This window comes from Ceratotherium simum, chromosome 5 (assembly GCF_057802395.1).
Source record: "Ceratotherium simum simum isolate JZ-2026a chromosome 5, ASM5780239v1, whole genome shotgun sequence".
Taxonomy (NCBI): Eukaryota; Metazoa; Chordata; class Mammalia; order Perissodactyla; family Rhinocerotidae; genus Ceratotherium; species Ceratotherium simum.
The window spans coordinates 45852336-45869322 of NC_141904.1; the positions used below are offsets into that span (position 1 = coordinate 45852336).

Genomic DNA, 16987 nt, shown 5'->3' on the forward strand with positions numbered 1-16987 from the left:
GTACCTGAACCTGTGAACCCTGGGCTGCGGAAGCGGAGCGTGCGAACTTAACCACTATACCACTGGGCTGGCCTCTATCCATTCATCTTTTGATAGACGTTTGGGCTGTTTCCTTTTAGCTATTGTGAATAATGCTGCTATGAACATGGGTGTACAAGTTATTTTGGGTCTTTTTGTTAAAGCATTGGAACCACTATATCAACTAATACCAGTCTTAATGCACACAAAGTGTTGTCACAGTGGCTGGATATATGTCCCCTCCTTGCTCATTCTTTGTCAGGAGATAGGTTAAGTGGTGTGATGAAGGAGTTTGGGGTAAAGCCAGTGGTGTGCCAGAGCGGGCTCACACCAGCTCGTGAGAGCCAATGATTAAATAGTAAATTTGTGAGCTGGTTGTGAGACTCTTGGTGACCTGAAATCAACCAATGGGGGTATTTACACTGTGGTAATTGGTAAACAGTACAAATCAGAGCTTTTGGTTTCTAAGAGAGCTGGTTGTTAAACATGTACTAGCCCCGCTGGGGAAAGCCTTCACGTGCTGGAGGCCCAATCCTTTACTACCCACAAGACTCGTATAACTCCATCTGAGGGGTGGAAGGTTGTGAAAATGTTAACTCCATTGCTTGTGAGAGTGAATTGTTGCATGTGAAGATTTATGAAGTAGACATTAATTTGTGCATGTGAGTACATATATCCTTTCTGAAAACTGCTTAGGGTGATAGCCGAGAGGACACTAGCTAGACGTCCCAGACGTCAGGGGCTAAGAGATGCTCTTCATGCTCTATGCCCTGCCATGGCACGCCCTGGGGCTTTGTGTTAACACCGCTGCTCATAAGAGGGAGGGGCCTCCATCAGCCCAGGGGCTCCTGGATGAAAGAACAGGTAGAAGACCCGCTGACCTGTGGTGGAAAGGTGGCACAAGCAAGAAGTAAACCTTTGTTGTTTTAAGTCACTGAGATGCTGGACTAGTTTGTTCTGCATCATAACCCACCTTATCCTGACTGATAAACCTCTAAGTGGAGTTGTCTACAGATATCTACACGTAGGCGGCTGTGTATAGACAGCATTTCAATGTACGGGATTGGATGAGGTCACCAAGGGAGTGTGTGTAAATAGAAAAGAAGTCCCAAGACTGAGCCCTGGTTACACGTCATCAATGTGTAGACGTTAGAGAGACGAGGAGGAACGGCTTAGGCAGGGGAAATCCAGAGAAGGCGGGGTCCTGGAAGCCGGGTGAAGAAAGTGTACCAGGCAGGAGGGAGGAGAAGTTTGTCAGGCACGACTGAGAGAGTGTAATAAGGTGAGGCCCGAGCAGTCGTGGCACCAGCAAGGTGGGGTCTCTGGGGGACCTGTGGAGGCTGGGGTGAAAGGTGATTGGCACGGGCTTGCGGCGGAACTGCAGGGGGACAACTGGAGAGGGACTCCACACAACTTTTCCAGGATTCTGCTGCAAAGAGAATGAGAAATGGGTAAAACCTGGAGAGGAAGTGGGTTAAGAGGAGTTTTTTTTTTTTTTTTAGGATAAAAGAAATAACATGTTTGTGTGATGGTGAAAAGATTGCGGTTGAGAGGGAGAATTGCTGGAGCTGCAGAGCAGTGGGACAGGGAGTGGGGGCTCGGGCAGAAGGGTTACCCTTAGTTGGCAGGGTCCAGCCAGAAACAGGAGAGGGGGGGATCTGAGGCGCAGCTCAGAGGATGGGGGCGGGGTGGGAGCCTGTGGAATTCTCCAGATGGCTTCTGCTTTCCCCGTGCTATAGGAAGCTGGTTGTCAGTGGGAGGCGGGGAAGGGAGAGGAGCTGGGTGTTTGACAGACTGGCAAGGGAGAAAGCCCTTGAAGAAGGTCAGCCCTGAAGCAGGGATCTGAGGTGGCGGCGGAGCTGCTGCACTGGGCGTGAGAGAAAGCACGTAGGTGAAGCACAGTGGACCTGCTGCCTTTCCTGCGGCCACTCCCTGTGTCGGCATGCTCAAAGGGAGGAAAATGCAGGCGTTTCTGCTGCTTTCTGCCCCGTCCAGCCTCTGGGGCATAAGGTCTCAGAAGGAGAAATGTCAAGAGCAGAGGGTGAGGCTAGAACCAGAAAGTGTTCCTCTCTGGCTGGCTGCCGTCAGGTGCAAGTAGCCCACCATCCACCAGTCAGTCAGTTGACCAACATTTATTTTATTTACTAAACACCTACTAAGCTCCAGGCACCGAGCGGTTGCTGGGGGTATTAAAAGACTGCCTTTCCTCCTAGATGAACTGCTATTTAATGTGATTGGAGCTCACTCAACGATGAAACTCTGAAGAGGGAGCAAATCTTTCTGCCCGAGAGAAGAGGGCAGAGCCTCGTAGGAGTGGGCCTTAGCAAGTGAGTGGTCGTTTTTATTTTCTCAGAAGAAGGTGCGAGGGCATTCCTGCGGAGGGAACAGCATCAGCCCAAGCCCCAAGGTGTGAAGTATTTGGCCATTCTTGCCGTGGAGGAGGATCCCATCAGGAGCTGCCCCTCTGCTTTTGCTGGTCAGATCCTCTCTGTTCCTTGAACGCACGCAGCCTTTCCTGTCCCTCTGCGCAGTGCTCTCTTCATCACTGATTCCTGATCACCTCTGAGGTCTTATCCCAATGCCCTCTGGGCTCTACCTAGAGCCCCTTGGCAGGTGTTGTTCCCGCTGCCTGGGAGGATCTTCCCCCACACACCTGTAGCTCCCTCCCCTTTGCCTGGGCGTCACCTCAGAAAGTCCCCCTGACCACCCCCAGCACATCCTCTCCTCTTCCTCCCTCACCATACTTACCCATCTCACATGGTTTCTATTTTACTCATTTTTTTCTGTCTCCCCTACCGGAACATAAGCTCCTCGAGGGCAGGCATTCCAGCTGCTTCTAATTACTTCTGCATCCCCAGGGCCAAATGCTCAGCATAGAGTAGGTGCTCAGTAAATCTTTGCTGCATCAAGGCGTGAAGGAAGGAAAAGTCACCTTGAAGAGATGTGCTTCAAGGTCAGAGACACTCTCTCCCCTCTCTCCACGGTTCCTTCTATTTACTCTATGGCCCTCATCACTCTCTGAAATTATTTGTTTGCTTTTTCTCTCTACGCATGGAGGAGAGGATCCATGGGGTTGATTTTTCTGTTGGTTTCATCCACAATGGTTTCCTCCAACATCTGGGAAAATACGCAGCACAGAGTGAGAACTTAATAAATGTGCAGTGAATGAATGGATGGATGAATGAATGCATATCGTTGCCCAGCATAGCTGGAGGTGGCACGGGATCCCACTGGGTAGTAGTGTTGGCGTGTCGGTGGGAGGAGCTGGCCCTTCTTGTTTTGGGAAGTTACGAGAAGTGTCCAAGTTTTGAGTTATATATGAGAAAATGTGTGTAAGTATTTAACATACATAGAAAAATTCAATAAATGGTAGTCACCATGTTTATTATCAATATTATTAGTTTTATTTATCTTGTATAGGTGGGGGTTTCATAAAGAAAATCCGTAATTCCTGGCTGCAGCAAAAGGCATTACAGAGGAGGGTTTCCACTGGGAACCTTAGATATTTATTATGCAAATCATAGGATTTCTTAGGGTATATTGCTAGGTAGTATAACTGGCCTAAATCTTTTACCAACACGTTCGTTTAGGACCATGCATTGCCCAGTTCTCCACAGGGCTGGAGCCTGGGTGAGGAAGGCTATGCCCGCAGTTCTGGTGTTCGTGAGAAATCACAGCAGGTAACTGTCCAGTCCCTGAGATTCAGAGAAATGGGCCTGCCTTCTGCCAGCTGGGAGGTATTGTCCCTCCCCACATCCCAATTCCACCACCCGGAGTTGGGACTGGTGGAAGGGCCTGAAATCCCGGGTTTTTTGGTCTTGCTGGTACCAGAGTCAGAGGCGGCCTCTGAGAGACACCTTCTCTGCTCCAGGCTGTCACCACTCAGCAACTGAGAGGGCCCTCAAGTGGAGGGCTGCAGGTTCCTGAGTCCAACCATAGACTGGATTCCCTGGTATTGCTCTTGTGAAAGCTTTCCCGTATGATTCTATTGAAAAGTGCAAATACATCTTTGTTGCTGTAGGGAGAAGGTTTCTGTGGAGAAAAATATTACTCAGGAGGCATAAGTGTGGGCCTGGGGACTGGCAGCTACAGGAGGGGTCAGGAGGTGACCCACCTAGCAAGGGAGAAGTAGAAATACAGTCAGGATGGAGGATGGTTAACTCCAGAAGGCACCTGGCCTGGGAGCCGTGCCCGTGGTTCTGAGAGTCAGAGGAGAGGCGGGGAGGACAGGCGGTGGCTTTATGCTGGGGACTGGACTGGATGCTGTGAGGTCGCAAATGCGGTGGTGGGAGTGGGAGAGGTGGGGACGAGAGACAGGGCCCCTCTGAACATCCTTCCTGATGCGGTGACCATGCCCCTCCATCAGCCACTGTTTATTTGTACCCTCTCTCTGCTTTCCCCTTCTCTCCCACCTCAGCCTAACTCCACCCCAAAGCCTTACCTGACTTGGGTGGGGGAGACAGAGAAAGGGGTGCATCCCTTTTGTGGGATCAGAATCCCAGAAATGAGAAGGAGCCATCTGGACCCCGGGCTAGCAGAAACCAATAAACCCCAGGAGACCGCAATGAACAAGGAACGCAGACAAATGTCCCAGGATAGAAGGGGGACCATAAAAAGAACCCTTGAGTCACAGGCCCGTGTTCACTGGAGTGAATTTTTCAGAATCCAGCTCCAATGTTTGTGAGGGAGGCTCCGCAGGAGAAGCCTCCTTTAAGTCAGAAGTCAGAGGCTGAACTTAGGCACCAAACTGGGGATGTCACCTCTGGAAGGGACATCTGGCATTTAAGCCTGAGCAATCACAGCCCTGAGTTCTTCAATCACAGGAAGACTGATCTCTGAAACCCACAGAGGAGGGGAAGGAGCTAATATTTATTGAGGGGCTGCCATGGGGTTTATTTGAAATAGCAGATAACATGCAACACGATTTCACACTTTCTCCTATAACCTCACACCGCCCCTTCCTGTAGGTGTTGTTGTATCTCAGGAAACAGAGGCTCGGAGATGTTGAATGATTGACTCAGAGCAGGGATTCAAACCAAGATGGCCAATTAACAAACCTGTGTTCTTTTATACACGAGGGCTCACAAACTCGCATGGCTGCAGGGGCCAAGCAAGTAACTCAAGTGGATGAATCGAGTTGGGGAGGGGTTGGCAGATGTGTGAGAAAACCAGCTCAGGTGTGATGAGAAATGACAACTGCCCCTCCGTTAATTGGAGTGATAGGAGCAGGGAGGACTGCACAGCCATATAGGAATATAAGCCCAATTTTTCCATACGCTCTAGCTTTTCAAAAAAAGCCAGAAATCTAGATTTTGAATGAAGTTGGCCACTTTTTTAAAATATCTTAAAATACTATGCTGGTCAAACAAGATACTTTGTGGGTCAGCCCCTAGCTGTGAGTTGCAGTTTTCCAGGTGTGCTGGTTGGGAGTATGTTCAGCTGTGTGTGGTAGAAACCTGCCGAGGCTAGCATAAGCAGGAATTTGCTTTCTCACATAATAAGAGGTCTCAGGAGGCAATCCAGGGCTGACGCAGCAGTTCCACATGCTGCTGTCAGAGACCTGGGCTTGGTTCATCTTTCCTCCACTTGCTTGAATCGGTGGCTTTTATCCTCAGGTTCACAGGATGGCTGCAGCACTTCCAGGCATCACTTCCTTGTTCCAGCCAGGAGGAAGGGCAAAATGGGAAAGGCACAAGGTACCTGGATCTGTCCCTTTAGGGAAACAATAGCTTTCCTGGAAGCTCCATCTGGTATACTTTAGCTTATGTCCCATCGGTTAGAATTGGTCTCCTAACCATTCCTAGCTGCCAGGGAGTCTGGAAAAGGGAACATTTTTAACTGAACACATCACTAACCAGGACTACGTTGGGATTTTGTTAGTAACTAACAGAGGGAAATGACTATTGTGTAATAGTGTCTTTCTCACTGTGCTGATTTTCTGGGGGACATTGCCTGGTTGGCTCCTGCTGGTAGCAGCAGAGGAGGTGATGTAGCTCTGTTGGTAACAATTTCTCACCATTCCTTCTTCCTCTGGGTTTCTGGCATTTGGGATATATAACCTGTGTTGGTGTTTTTATTGCCCAAATCCTCTTCCCAATAGAGGCACCTCTGGAGGCTGCCAGATCCTCGGTAAAACTCACCCATGTGGCAAATTCTATCCACTCATTTGCCTGCTTTTATCTTTTAATATAATCTGACATCAATTTTTGCCCTTTTGTTTTTTCCCTTTCATGGATAGTCATTTTTCCTAAAGATATCTCCCTATTATTACATAATTAGTTATAATTTATCTACATTCTTTAGGAAATACTACATCAACTGCCACTGAGGTTAGCTATCCAAACTACAGATGACAGGGTGTATCAGTCAGAATAGGCTTGGTTGTGCCACAGTAACAAACAACCCCAAACCCCAGTGGCTTAAAACAACAAAGATGATTTTCTTACTAGTTCACGTGTCCATTGTGGGTCATTATGGATATGGAATGGGTCTGCTCCTCGTGGTCATTCGGGGGTCAAAGTTGGATGGAAGCATTGCCATCTTGAACATTGCAGGTCCTCATACCAGAGGGAAAAGAGGGCTCTGGAGGACCAGGCACTGGCGATTAAATGTCACTTTCACAACTTATTGGCTAGAATCGGTCACACATCCTCAAACAACCACAGGGGCCTAGGAACGCAATCCCATCATGTTCCTAGAGGGAGAAGAACCAGAAATATTTGGGAAACAGCCAACGAAACACTGAATGCGTGTAAAGAAGGTGAGATTGGGAGTCTGTCTGGTTGAAGTTTGCTTGTGTTACTCTTGGTGCAAACTGCCAGTGAAGCAAATCTGTAGTGGTAACTGTTCTTGAACGAAGCCATTGTCCCCCCGAAAGGTGCTTGCTTCTGAGTTGGCATGAGCAAAGAGGGACCTAGAACCTGGCTTTAGCTCCTCAAAATAGTTTCCCCCAAGTAATATAAGGAATGTTCTAAACTCTTCTCTTACCTCAGCCAGTCTCTGATATCCTCTTCCCTCACGTAATCTCTAGATCATCTCACTTGGGGCCACCTTCAAATCCTTTCCACAGCAGTTCTCTGTGCATGAGAGGTGCAGTGGAGAAGGGGTGAGGTGTGGCCTGAGCAAGTTGGAGGCTGGGGAAGGGTTAAGTGAGGGCTGTGCCTGAGATCCATGGACTTCAGCGTTTCTGGGGGAGACCAAGTGGGTGGAGTTTCAGGTACATCATGAAGGTCACAGGACACCTTCCTTTCTTTGTACATGAGGTTGTATTAACAAGGATGCTATTTTGTGTTCCTTATTCTAAGATAACTTCTTCAAAATGGTGAGACAGGGAAAAAGCTCTTCTCCCTGTTCTGGCCTCCACCCCCAGCTAGAGGCATGCATTTTGCTTCAATGCCACGTTGGTATAAGAATGTGAGAACTGCAAGTGTCATGATGAGTATCTTTTTCCCTTCTCTCAGTGAGTGGGAGGAGCTGCGGAAGATGTTAATTCACACACATCAAAGATGCACACTTTGATTTGGCTGCAGAAAAGAGAATAGCAGAATGCACAGACCGTTAGACTGATCAATTAACTTACACCCTTTGCGGAGAGGTTTGAAAGAAAAAAAATTACCAGGCTAAGGAAAGCCTGCCTAGCTTCCAAAACTCGAATGACTTGCTCCTCCATGATTATGCTGGGCGTGTTGTCAGAGGAGGACACAGCAGAGTCTGCAGGACCCCCGGGTAGGCAGGGTGTCAAAGCTCCAGGTGTCCTCACAGGCAGAGGCTGTCACAGCCCGGTGTTAGCGAGAGTTTGGTTTAGGTCTTCCATCTTTCTATTTGGGGGTTTGCTGTTTTGTTGTCATTGTTTCTGAAGGGGTGGTGCTCTGTTTGAGCAGTTTGCACTGTAAATAGTTGAAGTGAATTTGAACACTCTGGCACTTATAGCCAAGTGATGTTCCAGGTTTGGTTCTTCAGAAGCAGACCCCCAGATGAGCTTTTTCATGCAAGTGGTTACTGGGAAATGCTCCCAGGAAAAACCAGTGGAGACCATGGGAGTGGGAGCAGGCAGGGAAGGAGCCAGGCAGGGGTGCAGTGGGCAGCATTGAACAACGTCCCATGGAGGGAGGGCTCCCACTTGGCTCAGTTCCACTGGGAGCTTTGGGGTCAGCGTAGGTCACACCTCAGAGTGTCCCTATCAGGGGCAAGGGAGCTAGAACATTTATTCCTCTGCACCTAACAGTCCTGGGTTAAAGGTTTCCCCAGGAGACCTAAATTTCCAGACACCCCAGGCGTTCCTGTGGGTAGGCAAAGTGGACTCTGAAAGTCTGAGGGCAGAGGTCCCACAAAGTGACACAGGGGCCAGCTGTTGGAGTGAAGGCACACGAGAGCTGGTGTTCACACAGTCGACGGGCACTGACCGTGTGTGCTACAAGTGACCTCAAGTAATCGACTTAGGTCTGGGAGACTCATCTGGAAAATGGGGATAATAATGTGCTTTCTTCAGGGTACATTAGGCAATTGGCAGGACATGGTGAACACTCACTAAATTACATTATGATTATGCTAAACAATGGCACAGGCTTAAACTTCTGGGCCTGTAGCCTATTAGGTTGACCCTAGAACAGGGATGGCAGATATAAGCTCCCTTCCTTCTCCTGCCCCCTGGAGGCCATGGCTAATGGCTCCCCTGAGCCAGCGTGTGGCCTCTGCATCCTTGCCAGGGCTCAAATCCTGGCAGCCTTTTTCAACCTACCTGAGCTGGATGGGAGATGGAATCATCTGCGGGCTCTGAAGTAGAAGGGTGCCTGTCCCAAAGGAGATGGGTAGAGAGAGGAGAGCAAAGCCTTGTTTCTTCTGCCTCGCTTGGCCCCTGGGAGTGCAAAAAAGCTCAGGGTGGCCACCAGCTCTCCAACCCCCACCAGCCTCCTTCCTTGGTAATTAATTGGTCCAGGTATCTGTCTACCACCCAACAGCAACCAGCTCACATCTCAGCCATCCTTTCCTCTTCCTTCCGTCTTGAGCGCCAATCACCGAGATGCTGCACTTTCTCAACCTCTTGCCAAAGATATTTTCACACTGTACCAAAGCCTGTGTGAGCAGGGACCATGCCTTAGTAAGCACTGTAAGGAACATAAAAATGACTAGGACACAGTTCCTGTCTACCTGGGAGCCAGGTTTGCTGACCAAAGAACTCACCCCTGTGCTGTAGAATCCAGTCAATAAGTGATGCTCATGGAATTCCCTGGTCCTATCATGTTCCTGGTCATTCACAAGAGTCCTTCACTTGAATGGCAGCTGCACGAGGAGGATCCATGCTGCTGTGTGACATCGTATGAAATTATGAAATTTGCTGTGGAGCAAGGGCCACTGTGAGGTGCCGTCCTGGAGAGTTATTTGCCCCCTCCCAGACAGGAAGTGTGTTTGAACTTGCCCTGTTTGTGTTTTGCTATTGTATTTAGGGTATAGTAGGGAAGGTTAAATTTACTGCCGTGGTCTTTAAGTTGCACAGTTGTGAGGAGGTGACACCAGGCTTGCCTGGTGCCGAGAGAGAAATAGATATTACTGGAGATTGTGGACTCGGAGAAGAATGGTGAACAAAATCATCTCTGGCTGTTGTCACTTGGCTGTGACTTTGGGTGTCTCTCGTTGGCAAGTGGCAAGCACACAAATGTTTGCACATTCGTGCTTTTAGAACTTGATAAGCAGAGGATCCTTTAGAAGTGTTGTATGGGAAGAGGGGCGTGTGTGCCTGGCAGGCAAAGAGGTGGAATGCAGTGGGCAGGTTTCCTGGCCTGGACTGCCTCAGCTATTTCTAAAGAAGCCACCCTGCCTACTGAACAAACACGTCAATCAGCTTTTACCTCTCAAGAATCTGAACCAAGAGACAGACTTTGTCATTGGTGGCGGTGCAGCTGTGTTACAGGGGCCCAAGCTCACCGCCGAGCAGGAGGGTGGGGGGGAGGAGGAGATGAGAGCTCTAGCTGGCTCTTCAGCACCTTTTCCTCCTCGGCCCTGTGGGGCCAGCTCTACTGTTTCTGTCGTTTTCTCTGGGCAGCTTCACCCCTTCCATAAACTTCCCCTTCCGGTCCAGTGAGAGGCTTCTGATCCTGGTGACCCCTGACTCTCCAACCTTCCAGGCTCTCTCCACCTTGTCCACCAAAGGCATTTCCACAAACACAGCTCCTGCATGCAAGGTGCATCCATCCTGGCCGTACCTGTCAGGACTGTGGAGTCTGGCTCCCAGCAGGGGCTCCAGCGGCTGATGAACAAACCATGTGACTCTCGCAAGCCGTGATTCTTCCTGTAAATCAGCTGCCACCTGATCAAGGCCCAGAAGAGTCGCCACCTACGTCATCCTGAGCAATCTTATATTAAAACAATGAACCACAGAGGGATGGAGGACTTTAACCCACTGTTTGGTGTGTTCAATTCTGGCCTCTGTCGAGTGGGTGATGACATGCGCCATCTTTTAAAGCATATAGAACCCCCATTGTCCCCAAGTACAAATGCAAAGCATTATTATCATCATACATAACAAGACAAGCCCACCTGGGTGTGTAATAAGTGGTTTAGTGACCATTAGAACCAGAACTCCACAGCGTCTTGTGTGAGGACCAGCAGCCTCAGGTGGCCTGGGAGCTTGATAGAGACGCACTTCCTTGGGCCTCCCCAGACCTGCTGGATTAGAATATGCATTTTAACAAGACCTGCCCTCCCTCACCCCTGTTAGTCACTTGCACGTTAAAGTCTGAGAAGCGCTAATTCAGAAACATGCTCAGCTTTATAGACAAAATGTCTACAGTTCCTGATACTTTTCATATTAAGAAAGAAAGGGCAGGGTGAGGAGTGGATTTGGCTGGCCTACACGTTTACAACAGAGGAGGCTGGTTCAGGGTGGGGGCCTGGCTTCAGATCCCTCTGCTTGACCTGGATGACCTCCTAACCTTTCCAAGATTCAGCTTCCCCTTATCTGTGAAATGGGACGAGTAACAGCACCTACCCAAGAAGGCGGCTCTGGGGATTAAATGAGAATATACCTATAGAAAGGCCTTACTACCTGTGAGCTGCTATGATTTTGCATCATCAAAATAACTACCATTTATTGTGTGTTCAGTACTGTGCTAAGAACTTTAAACCACAGTGGGAGGTATTATGTTATCAAAGAGGAGACAGAGGGTCAGACTGGGTCAGGATCTTGGGTTGAGATTTTGGCTCCCTAAGGCTAGCAGTGTTCTTTCTCCCAAGTCCCATTATCTCCTGAATTCTAGGGAAGAACTGTGAGACGCCAAGCAAGGAGGAAACAAAATTTCTGTGTGTTGTGGATATTAGGACACAATGTGACATAGAGTAACCCATGAATTGCCTGTGCATATCCTTTGCCAATTTATATTTTCCTTGTTGCTTTGTAACTAGTCCATCCACACGAAGTGCCTTGAACAATGCCTGCTCCTTTGTAAATATTTAATAAATATTAACTATGTTTGGAGTTCTCCAATTAATACCAATAAAGGATACCAATAAAAATACCAATCCACTTTTCAATGACATGCATTTCAAACATCTTCTCCCAGTCTGTGGCTTATCTTTTCATTTTTTACATGATATTTATTGTACAAAAGATTTCAAATTCTATTATTGCCAGATTTATAAGTCTTCCTTTCAGGTCTATGCTTTGCCCGTCTCAGTGAAGGACTCTTTCTCTGTCTGTGGTCATAAAGATACTCTCCTGTGTCAGCTTATGTTTTAAAATTTTGCTCTTCTCATTTAAGTCATTTTTAACTTCTTGGTGCTTACTCCCCACCCCACTCTCAGCCACACTTTCGAACGTGTTTGGAGTCTGTCCTTGCATATGCATGTAGCCTTGTAAAATATGCAGGACTGTCTTGTGTTGATTTTTAATTTACATAATGGGATTTTGCTATAAATCTCGTGCTGCTTCCTACTTCTCTCACTCTGCGTGTTGCTGTATAGATTTCTGGTTTGCTCCTGAGTGCTGTGTATTATTCTAAATTATGCCTTGTCACAGTTTACTGATCTGTTTCCCTAGTGAGAGACACCAGCCTGCCTCCAACTCCCCGATGTAAAAACGCCGTGATAAACCACCTGGTACTTTGTGAAAATTTCCGTGGGATTTATGTGTGCAGGGGTGGGATTGCTGGGTGATGGAGCTAATGGCTTCTGAATTTCACTAAATGCTGCCAGAAAGCTGTCCAGAGAGGTGGGTCCAGCTTACACCTTCCAGCAGCGTAGGCTTCTCACGCCCCACATTTCTAACTTTGCCCTTCTGGTGGGAGTGAGAGGACGTCTTGTTTGAATTTGAACCTCTCTGATCACTGCTGACCCGGAACTCCTCTTCACACACTTGTTGGCCGTTTGCTCTCCCCTCCTGTGCACTGCCTGATTACCACTTTCTATTTATTTCCTCTTAAAACTGTTGTTGATTTGTATATTTGCGAGTCTTGATAGGTATCCTTGGATGTTTGAAACTGTACATACCCTCTTACAGTTTGTCATTAGCCTAGTAATTTTCTCTTGTGTCCTTTACCTAACCAGACATATGCTTGTTTAAACATAGTCAAAAGCATCAGCTGAGCACATTCCATGTGCCGACACTGTGAGAGGTACTTGTCTAAGTTTGGTCCCCCTGGAGCAGACCTGAGACAAGGATACAGTTGTAAGTGGTTTATTTGGGCAGTGAAGGTGACAAGGCCGCAGGGGAGCAGGGGCGTGACCAGGGGAAGGGGAGGCAGCCAATAAATGGTGTGCTCTCCAGCCAGGTACCACCTAGGGGAGTAGAATTGATTCTGTGGAGACTTCTGGGAGCAGTGTAGAACTTGCCACTCACAGTCATCCTGCTCGAGGGGCGGGGGAGCTGGGGTGTTTATACACTGATTCCTGTCAGCCTTTGTTTGTCGGGGGTGGGGAGGATTTAAATCCCCAGCACTTCAGACTTGCTGCTGAGACAGCAAAATGAGCTCTCGCAGCAAGAGAAAGGGCTCAGGCAAAGCAGTGCAGGGGACTGCAGCCCCCACCACCCACCTGGCTTGCACTGACATGGTGAGGGGACATGGACAGGGCACCGAGAGGGCCTGCTTCTGTGCTGTATGCACATCATCCCAACCCAAAGATCAAACAAAAGACAAAACACGCAAAAACAAAACTGAAAACTCTCGTAAGCAGGCATGATTATGCCCATTTTTTAGGTGTGGAACCGTGAGTAAGGTGAAGCAAATTGCCGGAAGTTAGTGGCAGAGCAGTGATTCAAAGCATGCACTTCAGAATTGCCTGGGGGAGTATATAAAAGGCAGATTCCCGGTCTGGGGTGAGACTCAGAGATCCACATTTTTTTTTTTTTTTTAAAGATTTTATTTATTTTATTTTTTCCCCCCAAAGCCCCAGTAGATAGTTGTATGTCATAGCTGCACATCCTTCTAGTTGCTGTATGTGGGACTCGGCCTCAGGATGGACGGAGAAGTGGTGCCTCGATGCACACCCAGGATCCGAACCCGGGCCACCAGCATTGCAGCGCGCGCACTTAACCACCAAGCCACAGGGCCGGCCCAATCCATGTTTTTAACAAGGGTCTAACATAGGTATATGTATTAGTTATCTATTTCTGTATAACAAAGTATCTCAATAGGTAGCAATTTAAAACAACAAAACATCATCTCACAGGATTTCTGAGGGTCAGGAATCCAGGGTGGCTTAGCTGGGTGGCTCTTGCTGAAGGTCTCACAAAATTGCAATCAACGTGTCATTCACTTTCAAGTTCGCTTGTGTGTTCCTCACTGGCTGTTGGTGATGGAGCTGTTTAGTGTCTTGACTGTGGTCGTGGATTCACGAACCTATACATACGATAAAAATGTATAGAGCTACACACACACACACACACACACAAATGAGTAAAAGTCAAACTGGGAAATCTGAACAAGATCTGTGGATGTATCAGTGCCAGTATCCTGGTTGTGATGTTGCACAATAGTTTTGCAAGATGTTATAAGTGAGGGAACCTGGGCAAAAGCTATACCAGGTCTCTCTCTATTATTTCTTACAATTGCATGTGGATTTACAATGATCTCAAAATGTTTCAGTAGAAAAAGACTTAGGCAAGAATATTCATAGAAGCTTTAATCATAATTGCCTTGAACTTAAAACCATCTCAAAGCCCATAAAACCAAAGAATGGATAAATGAATCAAGGTATATTTGCACAGCGGAACAGTGTAAAACAGTGAACATGAATGAAGTACAACTATACACAGCATGAATGAATGGCACAGACACAGTGTTGAGTGAAAGAAGCCAGGCACAAAAGACTTCACACAGCAGGAGTCCATTTATATAAATACAAAGCTGACAAAGGCAGTCTACGCTATTCGAAGTCAGGAGAGTAGCTACCGTGGTGGGGGAGTCCTGACAGGGGGGCACAAGAAAGGGTGTCTGGAGCCCTGGTGATGTTCCCTTCGGTCTTCCGGGTGCTGGTCCCATGGGTGTGTCCTGTTTGGGGAAGTTCAAGTTGTACATTTATGATATGTGCACTTTTCTGTATGGGTGCATCAATAAGTTTTAGGAATATTTGGCATACAATATATTAATACTTGGTATTAATTGAGTGCTATACGCCAGGCCCTTTCCTAACTACTTTACATGCACTGTGTAATTTAAGTTTCTCAGGAAGGTTCTGTTATTATCCCCATTGTACAGATGAGAAAACTGAGGCTAAGGGACTAATTAGTTTTCTAGTGTCACCCAGCTGCCCTGTGAGGGGCCTGGAAGACAACTGATGCTCTTAATCACCTTGGAGTTCCTAGACAAGGCCATGCCGTCAGCAGCATCATTGAAAATGGATCCATTCCCTCAGCAACAAATGATTGCCCTGGTAACACCAAACATGGCCATTTGCCCAAGTGAGGCGGACCCCTACAAAGAACACTTGTGAAATTCCAGCACTTGCTCTCTTACTGAAAGCCAGGGCAGGCCCAGGGTAGGGGATGAACTGTTAATTGATAAACACTGTAATTAAGTAGGGAGGCCTCAGTTTAAACCGCCAGGATTGTAGTTGACCAAGGAAGTGTGAAAATGACCGTGATTAATGAACTTGCTAATAGTGTTTTCCTGTTAATGACATTCTTTTATGTTTCAGTGGGAGCACGTGTGGTGATTGCAAATCAGCGAGTGAGCAAACCAGTGTAACTTTTTCTTCAGCCGTTTCCAGTTTTTGTCCTGGACTCCCACTCTGCTAGTGGTGAAAATTTTAGTTTTAGTCAGTTCAAGGCTTTTTCTCTTCCCCCTTGTCCCTGGGTAGAGTGCCGCAGGTGGCAGCATGCGGTGTCCATGCCTTGGTGGTGGTAAGGGGGCGTCTGGTTCCTGACTGTCATCTGTCCACAGTGGTATCCCTGGGATGACACCCTCCAGACGTGACGATGCACACTGACATTCTGCCACACTGGCACCTGCTGTGACATCCTTGACCCTCCAGGGCCTACAGTCCTCCCCTGATCTACTATGTTCTCCTGGTCTTGGCCACAAGGCTTTGCCTCTGGTTCCTCTTGTCTCTTCCTTCAGTGCCTCCTCAGAGGGGATTAGGGACATTTGGCTATAGATGCTGTTGGTGACTCACCCAGAGCACTTTCTCTGGGCCGGTGCACTCGTTCCCCCAGTACTTGAGCACTGGAAGCTGAGTTCACAGCTGCCCTCCTCAAGCATTGCCCTTGGCCAATGGGAGGCTCCTCACCAGGAGGTGACAGCTAGGTCTTCCTCCTCAGAGCAGCCCACAGCCACAACTGATTGATGAGAGTGTACAAAAACCCGCCCCCTTGCTTTAAGGTGGTGTGATGTTCTTTCCCCCGACACCAGATAGACTGTCTTTTCCAACACCAGTTCTGCAATTCTGCAACACCATCTGGGTGTCCAACAATTCAGTTCTGTTCTGACACTAACTACCCAGAGCCAGACTCCACAGGCTTAAGTGTTCATTCCACCAGACTGCCCTTATTTCAGATGCAAACTTCAAATGGAAAGTCTAAGCCACCCTCACTTCTGCCTGGCCTACTGCAAATTTAGGGGCTTTCACAAGACCCTCCTCAGGTTCGGTAATTTGCTGGAATGACTCATAGAACTCAAGAGTGTGCTTTACTTACTATTACTGGTTTATTATAAAGGATACAACTCCAGAAAAGCCAAATGGAAGAGATGCACAGGGCAAGGAATTGGGGACAGGGGCTTAAGGGGCGTGGAGGCCCTACCCTCCCAGGACCTCCATGTGTTGACCAAGCTGGAAGCTCTCCACCCCATCATTTCTGGGTTTTTGTGGCGGTTGCATTATGTAGGAATGATTGATTAAATCACCGGCCAGTGATGATTGAACTTAATCTCCAGCTCCTCTCTCTCCTTGGAGGTCGGGGGGTGGGGCTGCAAGTTCCAACCTTCCAGTCGTGGCTTGGTCTTTGTGGTCCCCAGCCCCCATCCTGAAGCTATTAGGGCCCCAGTCGCCAGTCATCTCATTAGCATACCAAAGACAGTCTTGTCACTCCTTGGCCACTCAAATCCCAACAGCTCTTCTGTTGATTAGGGTGCCTTGAGCTGCAAGTAAGAGAATCTAACACCAACCAGTTTAAATAATTTCTGGATTGCTCAATTGGAAGCCCAGAATGGGTGGACTTTAGGGCTCAACCAAATACAGTCAGATGCCTTGCAGAATGGTTATACCAGTTTACACTCCTGCCTGATGGCATGAGGGTTCTCCTTTTTTGACATCTTCACCAGCACTTGGTATTACCTACCTTTCTAATCTCAATATTGTTTTAATTTGCACTCTTGAATTCTAGAGAGATTACTCATTTTATCACGTATATTACCCAGTTCATTTCTTCTCCAGTGAATTACATATTCATAGACTTTGCAAATTTTCCTAGTGTTATTTCTTGCCAATTCCTTACATATTCTAGGTCGGGGTCAACAAACTTTTTCTGTAAAGGGCTAGATAT

General features: G+C 47.8%; 1 long non-coding RNA gene across 1 annotated transcript; it reads left to right on the top strand.

Moving 5' to 3' along the window:
- The first annotated feature begins 1145 nt into the window (after nt 1–1145).
- Nucleotides 1146–11544, top strand: LOC147917019 (uncharacterized). Its single transcript, XR_015552204.1, has 4 exons — nt 1146–1300; nt 2232–2345; nt 5634–5714; nt 10140–11544. It is a non-coding gene; the product is annotated as an uncharacterized LOC147917019 (long non-coding RNA).
- The last annotated feature ends 5443 nt before the right edge of the window (nt 11545–16987 follow it).